Raw genomic sequence first — 18,654 nt, forward strand, 5'->3', positions numbered from 1 at the left:
TTTCTGCATCAGAACCCTATTTATGAGCACAGGAAGGACATGCCCAGTTCTGACTTAGAGCAGATCCCAAGGCAGTGGCCAGGAGACCAGGGGAGCAGAGCCTAACCAGAGCAGGGAAATAGAGGAAGGAAGCTGGTGCAGGGGAATCTAATTTCTTACTTTGCACCATGTGAATCTGGAGCATCTATTTGTTTCTGTTTTGGGGCCATAATGAAAAAAACTGCATACACAATTTAGAGATGGGCCCAGTTGGCTTCCATTGCTAACTCACTTTGGCTCTGGTATGGATCCCTGGGCTAATTGTGTTACCTGTCCGAAGGAGGTTTTCTGGAACAGACATAAAAGTTCCTGACACTTGAGGAGATGCTCAGTGTAAGGTAGCTACATGGCATTCTCTTCAAATACTTCATATTTTCCTGGGATTAAAAATATTTGAAATGTTTATGTGTGTGTGTGTGTGTGTTTTAATAGCTTTGTTAGACTACAGTTTACACAACATAAAATTCACTCATTATTAAGCATTCAACTTAATTATCTCAGCGAATTTGTAGAGTTGGGCAACCATCACGACAATCCATTTTGAAACATTTCCATCGCTCTAAGAAGTTCTCTTGTGCCTCTTTGCAGTTAATACCTGCTTCACTCCCACCCATAAGCATTCATGATCTGATTTCTGTCTGTACAGATTTACTTTTCTTACAGATTAAATATGTAGTCATCCTAGATATTTCATGTAAATTATAGTTTTTTTGCATTTGGCTTCTTAAACTTAGCTTAATACTTTTGAGGTTCTTCCGCATTATAGCGTGTATCATAGTCTGCTCCTTTGAATTGCCGAGTGGTATTCAGTTGTATGGATAATGCTATACTTTGTAAATGCATTCACAAATTGATGGGCATTTGCATGTAAAGACTGTTTTTGCACAATATTGTGCAGAATTCACCAGATCCAAATTCGCCAAAATTTTCAAATTAACTGAGATTTACTTTTCTTGGATTAAGTATTTTGAAGAAAGCAAATAACCATGCAGCAAAGGCCATATGAGATACATAGAAGGGGAGTTTGTTGTCTTTTTTATCTAGCAACAGCTTTATCACCTATGTCTCTATCAGTAATCACTGTTTATTTTAGCATTCAGGAGCAGAAGAGTAAAGTAGGCATTCCCACCTGTAACTCTCAAATTCCTGAAAAAAATACTTTTAGTTATATGACATCTTCAGCGGGCCCCCCCACCCCTGAACTGTGGTTTCAGTTACCCATGGTCAGCCACTTTCTGGAAACAGATGGTCCTCCCTCTGACATATCATCTAAAGGTAAGCAGCAGCCTAATGCTATGTGAAAATGCCCACATCATTGACCTCACTTCATCTCATCATGGAGGCATTTGATCATCTCACATCATCACAAGAAGAAGGGTGACTACAGTTCAGTAATATACTTTGAGAGTGAGACCACGTTCACGTAACTTTTATTACAGTATATTGTTATAATTCTGTTTTATTATTGGGTATTGGTGTTAATCTCTTACTGTGCCCAGTTTGTCAAATGAACTTTATCACATGTATATATAGAAAAAATTAGTCTATATATGATTGGGCATTGTCCATGGTTTCAGGCATCTATTGGAGGTCTTGTATTCCCTATGGATAAGAGGGGACTACCCTATCACTGAATAATTCAATTTCATTCATTTTACTATAGCTGCTAACCATCATGGTGGTCTTGTTCACTTAAGGAATATTTTTAACAATAAGGTTGGAAACTAAAAACATACTTGTTTGCTGGTGAGGCAAGCTGACAACAAATTCCACCAGAATTCTTATATTTGTAATACTTCAGGCTAATGGAATTTTGACTGTAGTAAGTAAGAAACCTATTTGTATCCATCAGGTGTAGCTTTCTAGGGTCACTGAAGTCACAGTCTTGGGTACATTCCCCCATCAGAGTGCCCATTCCCCCATTCTGAATTTCCTGTTCACTTGTGTGTCTCATTTGTCAACCTTTGCGTCCCAGGGGGGCTAATTTCTAATTTTTGTAAACGTAACCCATAATGTGGTCATGCTCCATAAAGTTTGCTGAATGAGTAGGTACGTGCTAAGGAGACTTTAGAATTTTGAGGTTTGTTTTTGCAAGTGGCAGCTGTTTTGATGTAGTCTAGGTGGGTTGAAGTGAAAGGGACCACTTCCTGGCCCCATTTGTAATTTCTACTACTATGGTCAGTTATTGGGAAGAAACACCTTTTGGTTCCCTTTGGCCCAGGGTTGTTCAGTGGGAACCAGCCACTTCTCACCATCTAGCTTTCTGTGGCTAAAAAATCTAGATCCCTAAATAGCCTGTCCTTTGTGCACTGGGGTTCTAAAGCCGGCCTCCGCTGTTCCCTTCACATCTAAAACTTTAGGAAGACCTGAAAAAGAAGCCATATTTAAACATAATGGTGGTAACAGTCTTGCTGCTTGTCTGCATTCTTAGCCCTACCCAAGTCCCCAGTAGGCCCCAAGCCCTTCTTCACAATGAAGCCAGAGTTTTCTTTTCAAAGCTCACATCTCATGCCACACCCCACTTGAAATTCTCCAGTAGCTTTCCTCCTGCCCTTCCCTCTTCCCAGTGTGCCTTCTGCCTGCTTCTCATGTCTCACCTCTGGCCCCTCACCTCTTCTCGTGTGAGTACTCATAGATAGGAATACTCAGTAACGGAGACCAAGGGCGTGGGTAGTTTTGATTACAAGTGAGAGGAGTCGGGGATAACAATGAGCAGTATAAACAAGCTGTGTCAGTAATGGAGAATTAGTCTGCTGAACGTGCCATATGTCCCCCAAAGAGCCAAGATGGCAGACAGGACTCTTGTTTTTTCCCTTTAGTTGGCTTCAGTTTCCACATACCTCTCAGAGTGTGCTGTCACTCTCAGTTGCTAACTGCCTCATGCTCTCAGATTGTGATGTGGTCCTAGCTCTATGCAGAGAAACTGGGGTGTGATGGGCTTCCTGAGAGGCCACATATTGGGCCCAGTGCAGCTCTTTCCAAAGGGATTGTCTAAGGATAATTTTGATTCTCTGAAATTTTGAGTGTGCTGACTCTGGATCTCTTTAATGGGTAATGGTCCCCTCCAGTGTCAGTGCAGATCCTTAAGCTTTTCCAGGCTTCCTGCATCTCTGTCCCTCTGAGAAGTCCTTCTCCTGTGTTTTGTTCTTTGGTCATATTCAGGCGTCAGCCCACATGGATTCCCTCGAAGCTTTCTCTGATTCTCCTTGGACTGCACTTAATTACCTGCCTTTCTGTGCTAATAGAGCAGCTTTCAAGCCTAAGAATCTATTAGGAGTGGTGAAGTGTTGACTTTATAATTCTAACATTCCTTTTGCATTTATTGCTTGACATTCTTCCATGAAATAGACCTTTCTGTCATAAGTGGTCCATTTGCCCTGATATACAGTTTTTACTGACAAGGCAGGGTGAGTACTTAATTACTTCTCTTTAGCAATTTGCAAAGGATGATGTTTCTTTAATGACCACCTCAAATAGTGACAAATGAATTTTTATTCCTAGCTTTCTCTGTTTTGAGAATCATTATGGACTCATGGCTTTGGTAGAACCAGTGTGTTTCAATCCATTATAATCACTGCTTCTTTTAGTGCTCCAATCATCACAATTTGGGACAGCATGATCTCCTTTCAGGATGGTTTTTGTGTCGTTTGGACATGCCCAATTACAGGCTTCTTTGCTTTTGAACATGACAGCATGTTCCAGGCTCACCTTGTACTTTCCCGGGCCCAGTCCTGAAAGCAACCAGTTCTCTAAGAAATCCTGATTTTATAGAGCATAACCTGAGTGCCTGGAGTGATTATTATGGTGGGTAACATTGTTGCTAGGCCATTTCAATGGACTAAAATAGATAATCTACAGTTAATAAAACCATTCATTCATTTAACATTTTCAATTTCAACATTACTTTTATAGTTAATTTTTTATTTTATAATTGAATCTTAGGTTTTCTTAGACCATCATTATTATAATTCCTCATTTGCTTTATTGTGCAATATAAGAAAATAGTTTCAAAATAACAAAATAGTCAGGTTTGGTTGATGTTTCTTTGTAGTTCTTTTTGTCCATGGAGCATATCCCACTAAAGATGTTCAATCAAAGTACTGTGGTCAGAGCATCTTGGGGGAAAAAATAATCGTTTTTCTGTGTGGTTATGTTACTAAATTGACATATGGTTAGATTTATTTGTCTTGGTTTATTTTCAGAAATGCTTTTAAAAACTAGTTTTACTTTTAATAGGTAATGAACTGACATTATTCACAGGGCATAACAGCATAGAAAGGTATACACAAGGAAGTTTCCTTTAATCTCTTTCCCCTCCACACATTCTTCAGTGCATTTCCTATTAGGTGACCACTTTTGTAAATTTCTTATTTATATTTCCTGCATTTTGTTGTTCTTACTTTTGCAAATGTATGCAACATAGAGATTTTTATTTCTTCTCTTAGGCAAAAGGTAGCATATTTTAATTTATTTTATTTTATTATTTTTTTAAAGATTTTATTTACTTATTTGACAGACAGAGATCACAAGTAGGCAGAGAGGCAGGCAGAGAGAGAGAGAGCTGGGGAAACAGGCTCCCTGCTGAACAGAGAGCCTGATGTGGGGCTCTATCCCAGGACCCTGGGATCATGACCTGAGCTGAAGGCAGAGGCTTTAACCCACTGAGCCACCCAGGCACCCCAAGGTAGCATATTTTGTTAAAAAAAGATTTTATCTATTTAGAGCACATAGAGCAGGGGGAGGGGCAAACAGTGGGGGAAAGAGTAAATCTCAAGCAGAGTCCATGCTAAGTGTGGAGCCCAGCCTGGGGCTCCATCCCATGATCCTGAGATCATGACCTGAGCTGAAATCATGAATCAGATACTCAACTGACTAAGCCACCCAGGTGCCCCCAAAAGGTAGCATATTATAACTGTTGTATACATTCCTTTTTTCACTTAGCAGTATACCTTGGGGAACTCTACATATTACTATGTGGAGATTGTCCTCATTTTTTTTTTAAAGATTTTATTTATTTATTTGTTGGAAAGAGAGAGACGAAGCAGGGGGAGCAGAAGGTAGAGGGAAAAGAAGGCTCCCTGCCGAGCAGGGAGCCCAATGTGGGACTGGATCCCAGGACCCCGGGATCATGACCTGAGAAGGCAGGCACTCAATCAGCTGAGCCACCCAAGCTTCCCTTGTTTTGTTTTTGTGACCATATAGGACAGATGACCCCCGAGCAACACAGGTTTGACATGCTTGGGTCCATTTATACACGGATTTTTTTTTCAATAAATACAGCACTGTAAATGTATTTTCTCTTCCTTATGATTTTTCAAACAAGGTTTTGTTTGTTTATTTGAGAGCAAGAAAGAGAGTGAGAGAGTGCAAGCACAGGGAGGAGCTGAGGGAGAAGGACAAGCAGACTCTGCACTGATCACAGAGCCAGATGTAGGGCTTGATCTCACAACCCTGAGATCACAACCTGAGCAGAAATCAAGAGTTGGATGCTCAACCAACTGAGCCACCTAGGTGTCCCCCTTAGGATTTTCTTAATAACATTTTCTTTTTTCTAGCTTACTTTATCGTACAAATTCAGTATATAACACATACAACATCAAAAATATGTGCTGGTTGACTATTTATGTTGTCAGTAAGACTTCTAGTCAGCAGTAAGCTTTTAAGAGTTAAGTTTTCAGGGAGTCAAAGTTATGTGCAGATATTTGCATGGAGAAGGGGTCAGTGCCCCTAACTCCTGTGTTGTTCAAGGGTCAACTGTACTCCATTTTATGGATGTACCGTGGCTTATTGAACCACACTGCATGGCTATTTGTCTTTGATATTTTGACTTACAGATAATGCTACAATTAATGACCACATGCATTTGTGATTTCATGCTTTAGCCTGGTAGATTTCTAGAAGTAGAAATAATGGGTCGAAGAGTGAATGGATTATAACCTCGGTAGATACTTCCAAAACCCGTGGGGCTTTATCTCTGTGCAGTATTGGCCCCCAAACCAATTCACAGTGAAAGTGAATTTATTTTAACAAGATATTTTGAAAACAGACATTTCAGTACCTTTTAATACCAGGTTGTTGTAAGGAATTTAATCTGCTACTCTTCCTTTTCTGATGAAGAAAATAGAAGAAACTCAAACACCAAAATATCTGACACTGTTGTGATTATTGAAATAAGGAAGCACAATTTTAAGGAGTGTTACCGAGCTGTATTGGAGGCAGAGATACAGGTGTGAGTTTGCCCTCATAGAGCGTACCACCTGGTTGAGTTGCTCCGGTAAACATTGCACCCAGTGACCCAGTCAGTGATGTACTTGTGGTTGCGATAAAGCCTGCAGAACAAAATGAAGCCTGAGACAAATGTGACAAGAGGGCGTGTCCTTACCTTGGGTGTGGGGTCAGACCTTTTTGTGACATTTGTGGGAGACCTGAAAGATGGCTGATGATAAGATGGAGAGGTGCTGAGGCGCAGAGGGAAGGGGCAAAAGAGCCATTCAGAAAGAGGAAACAAAGTTTGTGGATAGTGAGGTCAGGAGAGCAGTTGTTTCAGGTAATGAAAAGAAGGTCAATGCAGCTGGAGCACAGAGGGGCAAGGTGAGAGACATGCAGTGCTGCTAAAGAGAGACATAGGGGTTCTTGAAGCAGCACTAGGAGGCACCACATTTTCTGAATCTTTTGCTTTTCTTCACAGTGACTAGAACACAGCTGGATAGAGTTGAAAAGAGCTAAGTCATTTTTGAGTTAACTGGGGTATGTCATTTGAGTATCAATTTCTTGGGTTAAGATTTTGGACTTATTATGTCTTAAATTGGTATGGGATCATTAGGGGGCACTGCTGTCCAAAGATTGTTGTCTTAACATCATCCTAAGCCAGCATACAAACAAATCTGCAGACAAATCGTCTTCCATTTGAAGAGTGTTAGAGCTGGAAGATCTTCGGATCACTTGCTGTGATATTCTGAACACAAGTGTTGTTTGTGAAGCACTGGGAAGTTCTGGTGCATCCCCTAAACCATGATCTTGGTTGATCCCCTAAACCATGAATTGTCCTGTTTCATTCTTCCAGCTGCTCTAGGAGGTAAATACTAAGGGCATGAACTTTGTCTTTCTGTATCCTTAGCAAGACGGATTCTCTCTGTTATTGGCGGTAATGGGTAAAATTATCACTGTTCTTCCGCCAGGAGTAAACAAGTACATTTTTCAGGAGGGGAGCCAAAGCAAACAAAACCACCATGCAGGGTAAGGTGTGAAGGTCTGGTAACAATCTAGGGAGGATTCTCTCCATGGGAGATTTGTATCTGATGGTTTACTGTCACCACTACCAGCATCGCTGCCGCTACGTGATGAAGACAAACAGCATCGACCTGTTGCTTCCTCAATATTGACAACCATGCTCAGCATTTTACGTGGATTATCATTAAATCTGCAAGCATTACAGAAGGTAAGAACTGTTGTATTTCCATGCAGAGATAACAGAACTTGGCTATAGCACCGTGCAATTGTGCCCAGCACAGTCCTAAATACTCCCCTAGCGATAACTTATTTAAACACTTACAACATCATCATTAGTCATCAGGGAAATTCAAATCAAAACCGCATTGAGATACCACCTTACACCTGTTAGAATGGCCAGAACAGGAAACACCAAGTGTTGGAGACGATGTGGAGAAAGGGGAACCCTCTTACACTATTGGTGGGAATGCAAATTGGTGCAGCCACTTTGGAAAACAGTGTGGAAATTCCTTAAGAAATTAAAAATAGAGCTTCCCTATGACCCTGCAATTGCACTACTGGGTATTTACCCCAAAGATACAGATGTAGTGAAAAGAAGGGCCATCTGTACCCCAATGTTCATAGCAGCAATTGCCACAATCACCAAACTGTGGAAAGAGCCAAGATGCCCTTCAACAGATGAATGGGTAAAGAAGATGTGGTCCATATATACAATGGAATATTACTCAGCCATCAGGAAGGATGAATATCCAACTTTTGTATCAACGTTGGCGGGACTGGAGGAGATTATGCTGAGTGAAATAAGTCAAGCAGAGAGAGTCAATTATCATATGGTTTCACTTATTTGTGGAGCATAAGAAATAACATGGAGGACATTAGGAAAAGGAAAGGAAAAGTGAGTTGGAAATCGGAGTGGGAGATGAAGCATGAGAGACTGTGGACTCTGAGAAAAGAACTGAGGGTTTTGGAGGGGAGGGGAGTGGGGGGGTTGGGTGAGCCTGGTGGTGGGTATTAAGGAGGGCATGTATATGTACATGGAGCACTGGGTGTGGTACGTGAACAATGAATCTTGGAACACTGGAAAAAAATTTAAAATTGAGATGTTAAAAAAAAATAAACACACACAACAGCAGTATATATGAGCTGGGGACTCCTGCCATCTCTGGCCTGCAAGTGAGAGAACAGGGTCTCATGGTTAATAAGTGGCAGAGCGGTTGGACCAGCCTCACCATTCACTCAGCCTTCACGGCATGGGTGCCACAGACACTGTGGGGTGGGAGGAGGTTGAGCTTGCCTCTCTGTGCCAGTGTATGAGGGCCACAGTCTGGTCACCTCATTGATGAGCTCAGTCAGTCTCCTTATGTAGGGCTTCTGTGCTCCCCATCTGGCTGGTTTGTTCTGAGGATCAGCAAAGTAAAGTGAAAGTCTGTGGCACTTGGTTGAGTGTTTAAGGGGTCTGGTGCTAAGTTGAGTCCTTGATCTGGCACTTAATATCCAAACGTGTGCAACTCTCTGGACCCTACTTGCTCGCTTCTCTGACACCTCGGAGATGTATGTCAGCATCACTCCCTGAGATCCAGGTTAACAGCCGGTAACAACTCTCTGTTCTTCACGCAGTCTGACTTACTTTTCACGCATGTTTTATGAAACAGGTACTACTATGATATCCACTTGACAGATGAGGCTACTTGGGATGGATACATTTAACAAACTTGCTAAGGCTCCCTTTTATTGTGTACAGGAGCCAGGATTGAACCCAGGCAGGCCTACCTCTTGCCTGCCCCAACTAACACCAACATCTTAGAAACCAGGCAACTCCAGGTTTGAATCCAAGCTCTGCCACTTCTCAGATGCATGTCAGAATAAGTTACATAACCTCTCTGTGCCTCAGTTTGCACATTGGTAAAATTGTGGTCACTGGGAGGACTGATAGAGATGGTCTGTGGAAATGCCAAAGCTCAGAGCTTGGTGCATAATCAGATGGTGACAAATGTTAGTTCCCTTCCAGTGGGAATGCTGGTGAGATAAATTGCTCCCCTGAGGGCTGATGCAAGGAGAAGTGCCTACCTTAGTCCACCAAATGAGACTTCGAGGAATTAGGTTGGGCAGCTTTAATTGATCATCTTGTAATTTCCACAACTGGATGCAGATCAGCTGCACTATATCGTAGACTAATTACATTCGTCACTCCACCAGGCCTGAAGAATACATTGTTGTGTCTTTGCTATTAAAATGGGGTTCATCTAATTAAAACCAAGGAGCTCTGCAAACAGCCTGTGGTGTTTTAATTCCAGCAGGCTGTATTTAATCAGAACAATTGCCTATGCGCCTACTGATTGTGTTTCTTTAGGATCAAATTCTGAGCTTAATGTGCCATAGGATTGCACTATTGACTGAAGTTGATGGGGGACTAGTCAGGGAGATTACAGTTGTTTGCTGGGAGCTGAGTGGTTACTATTTTCATGGCTAGTTATCTCAGCATTTATTCTTGCTATTAAAAAGAAAAGCCTTAATAGGTAGGAGAAGATTATTTTGTCTTTCCCCCATTGACTTGGCATGCATGCATTTTTTTATTCATTTGACCTTAATGTATTGGGGCTTGCTACTCGCCAGGCACCATCCTGGGTACTCTGGGATACAGTGATAATGCTTAAGAGCTGGTTCTTCATGTCTGAGGGAAAAAAGATTCCACAATATTGGTGATTAAAATCATGCAGAGGGTCCCAATGTTTCCAGAAACCTGAAATTAAAAGTTGCTATTGTTTATGGCTCAGTGGGAAGGGTCATAGGAGGATGGAGTTAGCTTGACAAGGGGACATAGGATGAAGCTCTGACTCATGTTTTCCAGCTGTGTGCCTGGGGATGTCACAACTTCACTGAACTCCAGATGCCTTGATTGTAGCATTGGGGTGACAATGCCTACTTCATAGTGTTGTTGTGAAGATCTGAGGAGCAGAGTATATAAAGTGCAGGTGTTAGTTAATATTGCAACTTATATGCTTGTCTCTCTAATATCAGTATTAAGTAGGCGATGCTGGACAAGTTAATCCTAGAGGAAGATATTACCATCTATTTAACTTTTACCATGTACTAAGTGCTGTCCTAAACATTGCATAAGTTATCTGACTTGGTTTCCATAATAACAATACGAAATAATATTAGTTTTATGTCTGTTTTTTCAGGTACAGAGGCAAAGTGAATTTCTTAGTATGACACTGTTAGTGGCCAAGCCAAGATTCGAACCCTGGCTACTGACTCCTGAGGGCTTGGTGCTAACCATTATGGTGTTCTCTTCCTACTGTGCAGTGAGGGTGCAGTGTGTAAGGCCCCTTATGTTGGTCTGGTGCTTTAGATAAAACACTTTTTATCATCTGACTCTGTAGGAAAGCCATATGATCTCCACTTGACAGATATGGAAACTGGTATTCAGAAAGTTAACTGATCTGCCCAAAGTCAGAAAGATAATGTACCACAGAGTGGGGCATTAATTTTATTTTTTATTTTAGTAAATTGAAATACTTTGTACATTATTTGATATATGGCACTTTCACTTAATTTTAGTTGTGGTAATTTTACTGTATCATGAAGTAATTAAAAACCCCATGTCTCATATAATAATAATTTACTTTATGAATACACCTTAAATTTTAAATTACTTTTCTATTGTTGGACTTTTTAGTTTTTGCTTATTTTGGAAAAAGGTGTTACTTTTTGCTCCCACTAGCATCCTTTTACATAAACTTAGATCTTCGTCTGGATTAACAATTGCTTCCTTGTCATAGATTAATTCTTAGGAATGGAATAACTGGGTCAAAGGTTGTGAACTTTTTGTGTACTGTTTTCTTTTTTCAAATCAAATTTATTGAATTGTTGTTCTTCAAGACCTGGTAACTGCTTAATGCATACTTGTTGAATCAGAGAGAAAGGCATTTACCCCAGCAGTGTGTGTAATCACTTTTGGAGCAGTCTGGGTTTGGGCAAGAAAATAAAACCACTCACTGCAAGTTTTTTAGGGAAAAGAGTTTCATGTAGGAATTAGGCATATAGGACTGTGGGAAGGGTGTGGAAGGGGAGGTCTTGGAAGACTGTGCCAGAAGTTGGGAAAATCTGTCACTGATGACTTCAGCCCAGAATGGGTAGAGAATTCGGAACTCATGGAGATGTTGGAGTCTACCACCACCTGCCACCATGATTGCAGAGTGGGAGCTAATGGCCAGATTGCCTCTGGCCATTAGGGTCCCTGGCTTCTGCTTCACTTCTACCTTCCACATTGACTGTGAGTTCTTCCCTTTGGCAAACTCTTAACTCTGAAGTGCCTGAGAAGGAGATTCTAGAAAGTGCAGCTCATGCCTTAGTAGGGAGTGTGGTAGTCTGACTGCTGACAGTCCATGATGCCTTCTTTTTATAGACTCAGCAGAACTTGATGGAACCTTACACTGTTCTTGGCAAATATGAAAGGGAAGAAGTGATTATCTTACTTTAATTTTAATTTTTAAAAATTATTTAAACTTTTAATATTAATATAAAAATTATAATTAATTATTTAAAAATTAAAACACTCATAATTTAAGAATTATGAGTGTGACTCATTTTTTCAGCTTATTATTGGTCACCTCTTTATTCAACAAATATTTCTGAACACATAATATAAATCAGCCATAATTCTGGGCTTTGGGGAAAACCTGATGAATAAGGCAGGCAGTTTCTGCTCTCATGAAACTTATATTCCAGGGCAGAGAGATTAGAAAAAAGAACAACTAAAGGAACAAGGTAATTTGAGATAGTAATAGATAATATAAGGAAAAACTGTGGATAACTGTGGATAACTTTGAAATGGACAAAAGAGATTACTGAATATCCTGCCAGTGAATCTGGTGTCTCTGGAGATTATTTGATGCTGTGGGGGTGGGGAAGGCATCATTGTCTTCAACTAGGCTGTTTTACAACTGTGTAGAGGTAGGAGTTGTAGAAAACTGTAAGGAATACAACTAATTCCTGTCCATAAAAATGCAGATGGTGTCTGGTGGAATGCATTTGATTATCACCCTGTCGGTGTGGAGCATTTTTGCCAGTTTAACATCAGTTTATAAATTGATCTTCTTCATTCCTTAGCTGAATATCAGCCTGTGACATTTGGACTTCTCTGTTGAACTGGTTGTAACATTTCACTGGTTACCTTATGAGTTTTGGAGTTAAGATCTCTGATACGTGTTCATTTTATATGTTGATGAGAGTCATGATTACATCTTCTATTAAAATATATTAACATTTTAGGGGCACCTGGGTGGCTTAGCCAGTTAAGCCTCTGCCTTTGGCTCTGGTCATGGTCCCAGGGTCCTGGGATCAAGACCTATGTCAGACTCCCTGCTCAGCAGAGAGTCTGCTTCTCCCTTTCCCTCTGCCGCTCAGCCTGCTTGTGCTCACTCTCTCTCTCTTTCTCTCTGTCAGATAAATAAATTAAAAAAAAATAAGTGTATAACAGTTTGGAACAAATAAATGAATGAAATAATTTCTGACGGTAATAAATGTCAAGAAAATGAGACAGGCATTGTTCCAGATGGTGACTGTCGGGACAATGGGAAGGGGCTGATTGGGATTGAGTAATCAGGAAAGGCCTTGCTGAGGAGGTGGCATTTGAGCTGAGTATCCATTCAAGGAGATGTCATGTGCAGGCAAGAGGGTAGAGTGTTCCAGGCAAAGGGGATAGTTTGTGTAAATGTCCTGAGGCAGGCAGGGAAGGCTGTCATATTCAAGGAAATAATCACAGTGAGGAAGGAGGTGGATGGTAGGAGGTATGATCTAAGATGCTAGTGGGGGCCAGATTATGTTGGGCCTTTTAGTCTATGATGAGGATTTAGAATTTTATTATAAGTGCCATAAGAAACCATTGTGGTTTTACCCTGTAGTGATGTAAAATGAAGTGTCATCATTTGATTTCTGTTAGAGAATGGATTTATGTATCTTCTTCTATGAGTGTTTTATAAGTGTTCCATTCTCATTTACCTCCTCAAATTATTATTAAACTTGACATTTTAATTCACTTATCAAGTCTTATTGTGAGTAAAAATATAATCTTATTTTAATAATTGTAAACCAATATAATCATGAAAGTAATACATAACCATTGGAGAAACATCTGCAAAATTAAAAATGTACCAGGAAAAAAATATATTTAGCTTTTGGAAACATTTATGTGTGTGTGTGTGTGTGTGTATTTAGCTCATGTAATATTTTAAACTTTTAGAGTATCTCAGCGTCTTGGCCACCTTGAACCAGCAGAGTTAACTTATAAAGTCATTTTCTAAGCTAACTGATCTACTAACATTTAGTGATTTACAAAGTTTTCCTGTGGCATCTACTCATTGGGCGATAGCACTAATAGGTATGGCACATAAGCAGCAGGTGCCAGAGACACCTGAGGCTTTTAGCCCAAACCCAGTTCATTTCAGGTCACACATCTGCTCTTCCTTCCTCTGAGAGACACCCACTGGGAAGGCTCTTGCGGCCTGGCAGTCCCAGGGGCAGGTGGTAATCTCCTACCCCACCCCCTCCCTTCAAGGAGCGCATCTGGGAAGAAGCTCACCAGTGGAAAGTAAGCTTGAACAAAGAAAGCAAGAGGAAATTCAGTGGAGGTGCCCAGAGGCCTGTATGATAGGAAGCAGGAAATAGATATTTTTTTCTTGGTCTTTCTATGAAATAAAGGTCTATTGTGCACTTAAGGATTGCTGTTTAAGTCAGTGGAGTTAGATGCCCCTAAGATTGGGACGTGAGATCAGAGAAAGGCCTCTTTTATGGGTAGATATACCCTCATGTTATAATGACTGAGAACCACCAATGGAAAAGGGACTGACACTCTCACAGTGAGATCTCTGGGGTCCACATTTCTATTAACGAATATGGCATGGGAAACAGTTTAGGGGACATCTCTCTGGATGATCTTTCTTTGTCTGTATAGGGAAGACTTTTTAGGCCAATGGAAGAGTTTAGTGTTGAGATAACTTGGGAATCATGGAAGTGTAACTGACAATGACCAGACCTTGTGGTCAGGACTGTAGCATAATTATGAAGTTCTTCTAGTTAACTACTCTTCTAAGGTGGGGTTAAGAGCCTGGGAGGCAGGCAGACCTGAGCTGAAGCCAGCTTTGCCACTTAGTGGTTGCATGATCTTGGGCAAGTTAATTAACTTACCTTTTGTGCTTAGTACAATAATAGAAGGACACAGTCTGCATGTACCCCAGGGAAAAGGAATGAAGCCCTCAGAAATTAGCATGGTTCATGTAATCCCATTTAGAAGGGAGGAATCCAGAAGAGAGTAGGCAGGGACACTCCACAGGCTCCAGGGAGATGGGTTTTATTGTGGTGGGGACAGAATGAATTCTTCAGTTGGGACAAAATACTCAGAACTCTAGTTACCATTCATTGTTATGATTAACTCTGTATCAAGCTACTTTCTTGTGACTAATTTAGTATTCTAGGGATTTTCACACAAGTAAAAGTGTGTCTGGAGAGTTGACTCAGGTAATCTGCCCACTGGATCACTTTGTGTAGGCTACATAATATGAAGAGTCTAAGTTTTCCTGTCTCTAATTTGGAAATTATATGTATTTTCTGAAGTTGCTGTAAGGATTAAATGGAACACAGTAGATGTTTCTTAAATTGAGCTGCTTTTCTTATCAGTGGATTGATTCATTCAATGTACAGTTCTGACAGACACTGTAACATGTGCCTAGGGATACAGCAATGAACAGAAGGGATACAGTCCTTACATTGTTTCTTTCATGAAACATATTCTACAGGAAGATAAACTTTAAGAAGTTATTCAAGCTGGAATAGCCACTCTAGAAAACAATATAGAGGTTCCTCAAGATATTAAAAATGGAACTACCATTTGACCAGCAATTGTACTACTGGGTATTTACTCCAAAGATACAGATGTAGTAAAAAGAAGGGGCAGATGCACCCCAATATTCATAATAGCAATGTCCACAATAGGCGAACTATGGACAGAGTTGAGATGCCCTCCAACGGATGAATGGATAAATAAGTTGTAGTACATATATACAATGGAATATTACTCAGCCATCTCAGAAAGGATGCATCGATGTGTATGGAACTGGAGGGTATTATGCTAAGTGAAATAAGTCAAGCATAGAAAGACAATTATCATGTGGTTTAACTCATCTGTGAAACATAAGGAATAGTGCAGAAGACCATAGGGGAAGGGAGGGAAAAATGAATGGGAAGAAATCAGCGAGCGAGACAAGCCATGAGAGACTCTGGACTCTGGGAAACAAATTAAGGGTTGCAGAAGGTTCCTACAAAGCTGTAGAAGGGAGGAGGGTGGAGGATGGGGGTGGGGTAACTGGGTGATGGGCATTAAGGAGGGCATATGATCTGACGAGCACTGGGTGTTATATACAACTAATGAATCATTGAACACAGCCTTAAAAACTAGTGATGTACTGTATGTTGGCTAATTGAACTTAATAAAAAAAAGTTTCTCAAAGAAATATATTAACAGATAATTTTGAAAGTGCTATGAAAGAGAAAGGAACAGGTACATTGACAGATTCTATTTAGATTGGGGTTTGTGCAGAGGTGGTTAGGTAAACCATTCTCTAAAAAATAGTGCTGCTTTAAGCCGATACTTGAATGGTAACAGAAATTCACCAGATAAAAAGTTTTATGAGTAGGGGCGCCTGGGTGGCTCAGTGGGTTAAGCCGCTGCCTTCGGCTCAGGTCATGATCCCAGGTCCTGGGATCGAGCCCCGCATCGGGCTTTCTGCTCGGCGGGAAGCCTGCTTCCTCCTCTCTCTCTGCCTGCCTCTCTGCCTACTTGTGATTTCTCTCTGTCAAATAAATAAATAAAATCTTTAAAAAAAAAAAAAAGTTTTATGAGTAGTGGAAAGAGCATTTCAGGAATGGAAGACAGTATGTTCAGAGATCCCAAAGTGGGAAAAGACTCACTGGCCAGAGTGGAAGCGAGCCAGGAGACAGGTGTCTCTGTAAGCTTGGAGGTTTAAATTCCATTATCCTCTCAATTGTGTGCCATAAAATCTTCAAAGGTGTTCAGAGCCTAGAATTACAAAGTATTCCACCAACGATGTCTGTCTTTCTCTCCCCACACTTTCTCCCTGAAAAATAGTGAGTCGGCTTGTTGAACCATGGAACTTGAGTTGCGAAGCCGATGTGACTGTATGTTCTAGTTTGTCCAGGACAGTCAATCCTGGTGTCTGCACATTATCCCCAAGTAATTATTAACAGCCTGTCCTTTCATTCTGAAGTTTGTCCTGTTTTGGGTGATTTGATTATATTATGGCCATCTGACCCTTAACACATGGGATTTGGCCCCAGCCTGGGAGAACTCATTCATTGTGTTTCTGGTTGTCAATATGAGTGGAGTGATTCTCCTTTTTGTGATATTTCCCTTGGGATTACATTGCACTTAAAACTTTGAGAATGATATCTGGTTAGATAATGGCCATTAAGTAAAGAGTGGCAAGTTTTGTTGTGGTGGTTGCTAATCTTGTGTGGGGATGATGATTTCTGCTGTTAGAAGGGTCCTGCAATATGGGAGAACCACCAGTTGACCAGAATGTTTAACTTTTCTATAGGAGAAGAGGAAATAATTTTTGAGTGCTTACCCTAAGCCGGCATTGATGCTGGATACTCCTTATACGGTTCTGTTCAACAGTGTATTTAGATCTGTGTTTCTTTTGTTTATACTTTTTTTTGGTGAGAAATAGAGATTTTACTAGGCACAGAGAGTAATTGTTGGACAGAATTACAAAATGGCTACTGGACTTCCTACAAAGCTGTAGTGCAGTACTCCAGGGGAAGGAGGGGCAGAAGAACATTTTTTTTCCTCTGTCCTCTCCCTTCAAGGCTGCATGCTGATGGTCCCTTCCAGCCATATGACCTCTCTGTTCATGGGTGGGTTCTTGATGATGGCCTAAATCAGATGGGCAGACGCAGCAGGGTCACCCAGTAGGCTGGGAGGCTGATTAGCAGAAGGGTGCCAAGTAGGCCTGGAGCAGTGGTCATCACTTAGAAGCCCGTGGGATGGGCTTGATGTGGAGCCACGGGCAGTGTCACGCCCTCTATAACGCGCTTGGAAGCAGAATAAACAGCTTGTTGAAACTGGCCCTGAAAGGCAGTCAGCACTGGCAGTGTCGATGATGAGCCCACACTGGCCTCCCTGGTCTGGTTCATTCTACCCCATTGCAACAGCCACCAGGTGGATCCCATTAAAGGTACCTATGAGATTACATTGAGAACTTGCTGGCAGTCCTCCAAGGTCTGGACTTGATTCTTCTTGAAGTTGTATGTCTTAACGGCCACTGCAGTGCCTACATCCACGTGGCCAAACCTTTCTTTTGCTAGAGTCAGGGCTGCTTGCGCATCCTTCTTGGAGGTCACATCAGCTAGGGTGAAGGCATAGCTCTTCCCTTATTTCTTGGCTTGGGCCTCCCCATTGATGAGTTGGGCAGGTCCAGAAGTACTGCAGTGGCCCCTTGCCCTCCAGCTGCTCTGCCATGGCCAGACCTGGACTGGAGGCTCCTCGGGTTGTTAGAGCAACCAGGCCCTCATGTTCCTAAAGGCCGCAGCCATCTTTAAATCTGTGTTTCTAGACACGGTTTTTCTCCTCTTGCTTGTTATTCTGGCTCTGACCCTTATTGACTGGGTGACTTCAGGCTAATCACTGACCTTGGTGGACCTCAATTTTTCTTTTGGAGGAGGTTGTTTAAAATGGGAGTTCACATGCAATTGAGGTGATCAGAGAGTGAGCTTCGAATGGGACTGTGAAGAAAGCTGTAACTGTATTGTTTCTTTTATTGTCTGAAGAAAGAGGGCTTCCAGAATCGGCAATGAGATCATGCCGCTGAGACACCGTTGCTGCCTCCAGTGTGCTGCTTTGTAACCATGGGTACGACACCCAAACCAGCTCTGCCTAGGAATCATGACTGGGGTGGGGGCTTGACCACAGCCCACTAGCACCACTGGACTCTGGTTTAGCATTCAGGACTCAAAAGCTGGGCAAGAGTGAGAAGTGGTTTTGCTGCTGGCTGCTGTTTTTGCTTTGTCTTGTCTCTCTAGCACATGACAGGATCTGGCAGAGGTAGTGGTCAGAGGAGCATGAGTGGGGAAGTAACCTTTTCTCTCATTGGGGGAGATTTGTTCCCTTGAAACATGAAGTGCAACTTCACACGGCTGGGCCCTAGCTGGCTGGCAAAGGGCAGTGTGTTAGCAAACAAAAGTGTTCTTGTGTTTTTGTCAATGAAAACTCAGTAAACCGCAGGAGGAAACGACAGTACCTTTCCCACTTCATTCACATGAATGACAATGAACTCCATTGTACAGAGAGCCTTTGGGCATTATCTGATG

General features: G+C 41.5%; 1 pseudogene; it reads right to left on the reverse strand.

Annotated features, from left to right (window-relative positions):
• Window positions 1-17,149: 17,149 nt before the first annotated feature.
• On the reverse strand, window positions 17,150-18,623 carry LOC125096822 (3-hydroxyacyl-CoA dehydrogenase type-2-like; annotated as a pseudogene).
• Window positions 18,624-18,654: the final 31 nt, after the last annotated feature.

Source organism: Lutra lutra, chromosome 4 (genome assembly GCF_902655055.1).
Source record: "Lutra lutra chromosome 4, mLutLut1.2, whole genome shotgun sequence".
NCBI lineage: Eukaryota > Metazoa > Chordata > Mammalia > Carnivora > Mustelidae > Lutra > Lutra lutra.